The 5,406-nt window shown below is 45.6% G+C and overlaps 1 pseudogene; it reads left to right on the top strand.

Annotated features, from left to right (window-relative positions):
- On the top strand, positions 1 to 1,871 carry LOC120840653 (annotated as a pseudogene).
- Positions 1,872 to 5,406: the final 3,535 nt, after the last annotated feature.

Genomic DNA, 5,406 nt, shown 5'->3' with positions numbered 1-5,406 from the left:
CTTCAGACACTGGTAGGAAGATGGATTCCTCATAATCAGATCAGGTCAATTCAAGGAAAGGCCATATACACAGAAAAACTGTGCGAAGAAAAGGGAAGCCTCGTGCTGCATTTTGATTTTGCGGAGAATTGGACCGTTGTTCTTCCCGATAAGGTCCAAGCCTACCACTGGCATAAGAAGCAAGTTTCGGTTTTTACATGCGTTGCTACAACAAGAAAATTCACGCGTAGCTTCGCTGTCATCAGCGACGATGTGTGCCACGACTCCGCCCACGCCTGCTGCGCAATCGGAAAGATAACAGACTGGCTTGATGACAACGCTCCCGTGCACTCGCAAGTGACTTTTGTAAGCGATGGAGCAGCGAGCCACTTCAAGAACAAGTATCAGCTACACGAGTTTCGAAAATTAGAGTACCCTGCAGCCAAATGGCTATTTTCCGCCATTGGGCATGGCAAAAATGCATGCGATGGCGTTGGAGGGCTTGTGAAGCATCAGGCTACTCTACACGACCTGTGACAGCCGGCAAGCATGGCAATCCAAAATGTATTTATTTATTTATTTATTTATTTGAAATACTATCGGTCCTACACAGGACCAAGATAGGAGTGGATTTTTTACAACACAAAAAAATACACACGCTCAAAATGCACAGATTAATAACACGAATTTAACACAATGATGAAATGACAACTCTAGGTACTGCTGTCAGAAATCTCTGAAATAAGGGAACTAAACTCTTCTCGAGTTTCAGCGGTAACAACATGTGCGGGTAGCTTGTTCCATTCTCGCGCTGTGTGTAAGAAGAACGAATACCTAAAACAGTCCTAAGAAAACTTCCGCTCTTCCACATACCGAGCATGCTTGCTGCGGGTTATACGCGACATGCTCTCCTTAATATACTGTTGCTTATTTACTAGAACCAAGTTATTCATTATGTTATAAAAAAGGTTAAGCCGCTTCTACTTCCTCCGCACCTGAAGGAGGGGTAGATTTGCCCTTTTATAAAGAGGTGACACAGAGTCCAGCCGTCTATAGCTAGAAAAAACAAAACGTAACGCACGCCGTTGAACCTGCTCCAGATTTGATATAAGATATTTAACATGCGGGTCCCAGACTTCACATGCGTATTCTAATAAAGGCCTTATTAGCATCTTGTATGCTGTGAGTTTTGTTTCTGGGGAAGCGAGTTTAAGAGTGCGCCTGATGTACCCTAATCTTTTGTTAGCTTTTCCGATTATATTGCTAACGTGCGGAGTCCAACTTAGGTTTGAGGCCATTGTAAGACCAAGGTATCTAAACTCTGACACTCGGCTTATGGCTTTTCCTTGCAGCATATACATATACTCTAACGGCTGTCGTTTATGAGTGATCGTCATACATACTGTCTTGTCTAAGTTTATCGACATTTGCCACTTAACACACCATTCATTGATCTGAGACAAATATTCGTTTAGCATAATTTGATCATTAACGGACGTCACTTCAGTATAAATAATACAATCGTCGGCAAATAATCTGGCTTTTACAGGTGAATCTTGGATAAGGTCATTAACAAAAACCAAAAACAGCAGGGGACAGAACCCTGTGGAACACCCGAGTTCACATCACATTCGTCCGAGGATGAACAAGACAAAAATGGACAAGACATGTCAAGAATACTGTCTCAGCATCTCAAAGGGGTCAAGCTGCTCTACTTGGATCAAACTGAACTTGTAGAGTTCCGGAACCGGAAGAAGGAAGAGTGGAGCAATGTGCGAGCCGTCCGTGGAATTCAGAAGTGGCACGTATGGCGAAGTCGCAGAACGAGGCAGAACTCGCAACTAACTGTTTTTCGGACCGCAGAAAGCGCAACGACGATCACTATTTCATAACCGTTGCTTGAACATGTTGAGTGTCTATGCATTTTTATTTATTTTACAACAATGACAGACGACGCATCAAGAGACAGCCGGAACGAGTGGACAAGCCAAGGTGTCAGCGATTTATTAAAACAGTCACATCAAGATGTAGCAAAAGCGCTGATCCTCAATCCCACCGAGGTGTTATGTTCAGTTCTCAGGTTTACTTAGCGAACCCAGGTGTTGTATATCGTTTCGTTCTAGGCATTTACGTTCGCTCGACCCGGTGGTCGCGTGACCCGGCGTCTCCGGTTGCATCCGACGTTGTTTGGGCTCAATAGGTCGTGTTCACTATACAAGGCGAACACGGACGTAATACGCGGCAGGTTGTATATGTTATTTCTTTCTATCGACACTAGTGTCTCGTGCCGATGGTTGTGTTTCAGTTCGCGCGACCGTGCAGCGGCATATGCAACAATTAAGCACGAAGGGCGGGCTCGTCTTAGTTCGCATCTTCGATGCTTCGAGCTGCTGTCCTGAGCTACGTGTACTTTATACATGCATTTAGAGCGGTCCACGTGTATGATTCGAACTCGTGCACAAGTAAAAAAAACAGGACATTATGAGAAGTTCTAAACAAAAAAATGGAAGGCGGCCACACTGCGGCCGTGACCTTCGGCGAACACGTCCACGAGTGGAGGTACATTTCAAAGCGCTGTACTTTTGACGGAAACAAAATGATGCAACATGTTTTTAACGGAATTTAATGAGGATGTAGAGGAGAGTGATTCCTCCAAATTTTAAAAAGATCGAAGATGTTTTTTTTTTTTAATTGCACGTTGAAGTTGCGGAACTTTTCAATTTCGAATATGTTTGAAGCGCTGTATATATTTTGCATTATACACTAGAGCAGCAATTTATCTTTTGGTAAAGGACAAGTTTAGGAAGGACATATAAAAAAAGTTTCAGTTTAATATCCTTAACATATAACGACATAACGAGTCACAAAATGGGGTCAAAACGTTAAAGCTGCCACAGTTGTGAATTTGGCACGCGCGATATATAATTTTGAGAATACTGTAAACGTTCAAAAATGTAGCAACTATAATCCCCTGCTTTCTGAAAAATATTCAGTTTTTTGGTATATTTAGTTTGCCTATTACATGAAGTCAAACTTGACAGAACAGACAAAGCCCGAAAACGGCGTTTCCGTCTTGGGGCAGTCATGTCTTTTTTTCCTTAAGATATATTTGTTTTTTTAGAAAACATTTGTGGTTTCGTTCCTTTCACATATTGGGGAGTAACATATAAAAATATGAAGAAAAACAAAAATGCGAACCGGACTCGCGTGTTCGATCTGAACACACCCAGGTTTCCGTCTCTAGGTAGGCCTCTGGAGAGCTTAAACTTAGCTGTGTTTCTAAGATTGACCCTGTTGGCGCGGCAGCGGCGGCGGCGATTTCAAAGCACCGCTCGGCCGCTTGGCTAGGAAATGGCGAAGTGTAGGAGCGGATTGCGCCACTCTAGGTACGGAGACCTACGCGTCCGCTAATGTTTGACCTCAAGATGGACCGCAGTTGCATCCGATGAGCCATTTAGCCAGTCAAGCACCAACAGCGCACCACATGACCTTCCGCTCTAGTGCAGCGACACGCTGAAGGAACGTGGGACCTCGCTGCATCAGCAGTATCGTTTGCAGAGTCGACTGTGGTTTATTTCCATGAAAAACACTTTTTGCTTCAACGTGTTCAAAATGTTACCTTACAATGTTACCTTGTTTGCGATAAAAAGTCAAAATCCTAAGACAAAGCATCGCCACGAGATCTTTACAACTGCGTTTCTTTGCCGGAACCCGAAGCGCTGTCAAGACGTAATTACATTTCATTATACGAGCGTGCTCACGTGTCCGGTCATTGAATCATCGGCGAGTCTGGCCGATGTATAGACTCCTTGCACTGACGTCACTGTAGTATTAGAAGTAAACTGTACGCCTTTGCGGAGCAAATGACGCAATGGTTCGACGATGGTCGAACAGTGGGGTATGAACTTACTGTAATACTCAATTAACCCCAAAAATGCCTTCACTTCGACGGGTCTGAAGGAGTTTCGAAGTTCCGGACGTCGTCTACTTTTGATGGAAGGGGTGCTAAGCCATCCTTTGAAAGACTGTGGCCCAGAAACGACAACTCGCGTACGTTAAAAACGCCCTTTCGATTAAGTTTCATTCCCGCTCGAGAGATTGCGAACAAGACTTGACGCAAGTTCGAATCATGCTCTTCCTGTGAAGACCCGTACACAGTGATGTCGTCTAGGTAAAATTGGACGCCCTTACAATCTTTTAAAACCCTAGACATGATATGCTGAAACGCTACGGGAGCGGACGCCAAACCAAAACAAACTCGCTTGAAGCGAAATAATCCTTCGTGAGTGATAAATGCCGTCAGGTATCGGCTCACCGGGTCGAGTCGGATCTGTTGGTAAGCCGACGCCAGGTCCTGCTTCGAAAAATGAGATGCTCCGTGCAATGAGTGCAGGAGCTCCTCTATATGTGGCAGTGGAAAGGAATCTATGACGACGGCTTGGTTGGGCGCACGCAAGTCGACGCGCATCCTGATGCTGCCATCTTCTTTTCTTACTACAACGATGGGCGAGACCCGCTCCGACGCATTTATTCTTTCGATGACGCCTTGGCGCTCGAGCTTGAAAATTTCTTCTGAGACCGCTTCACGCGTCGCAGACTGATGTGTAGGCGACGTAGCCTGGACTATACTGGAGGTACGTTTTGGCGCACCTTGACAGTGTGTCTCTGGTTTCGTAGCAGACCAAGTTCTGACGTTAACAGATGCTCAAATTCCTCGGATCCGCGAGGAAGGTTTGACGTATCTTGTACAGGATGACTTGAAGCTTGTGTACAGCTTACCGTAGGCTGCTTCACCTTCGTGGAATGCTCGTCTGCACTTGGTGACTGTGATCGGGCAACGCTGGTGACCAGTGGTGATCTTGACTGAGGGTGGGCTGCGTTAGTACCTGGTGGCACTGACGATTGGCCTGAAGGTTGTGGACCAATGCCATGGGCATTTGGTAGATTTGCCCGTAACTGACTTGAGCGCTGCGACGATACGGTGAACGGGCGCTGCTGACGGTAACCCGCCGGCCTCACATCAGAGCGTGGCGTTTGGCCTGGGTCAGCGGCATCCAGATGAAAACATTCAAATTCAGAAACTGATAGCCTAAGTTTCAATTCTCTGACGGCGTCAATACCAAGTAGAGAATGTCCTCCACGAATGACGTAAAAATCTAGCGGCGTCTGTCGGTTTTTGAATACGACCTGAGCCGTGAAACATCCCAACACAGGAATCAGTTGATGCAGATAATGCATAAGCCGTCTCGTAGGCCTACGTAAGCGGATCTTTTTAGTCTTGTTAAGTTGCTCGAAAATCTTTTCGTTCAGAATTGAAACCTGCGAACCAGTGTGGATCAGTAACTGGAGAGGCAAGCCGTTTACCTTTACGTCAGCAATGAAGACGTCGTACAGGCTGCGGTCCCGTGACACCCAAAGACAGGACGG

This window comes from Ixodes scapularis, unplaced genomic scaffold (assembly GCF_016920785.2).
Source record: "Ixodes scapularis isolate PalLabHiFi unplaced genomic scaffold, ASM1692078v2 PGA_scaffold4__175_contigs__length_147842914, whole genome shotgun sequence".
In the NCBI taxonomy this organism is placed as follows: domain Eukaryota; kingdom Metazoa; phylum Arthropoda; class Arachnida; order Ixodida; family Ixodidae; genus Ixodes; species Ixodes scapularis.
Note: the sequence above shows the minus strand (reverse complement) of the source record. Positions and strands in the feature narration are given on the sequence as shown.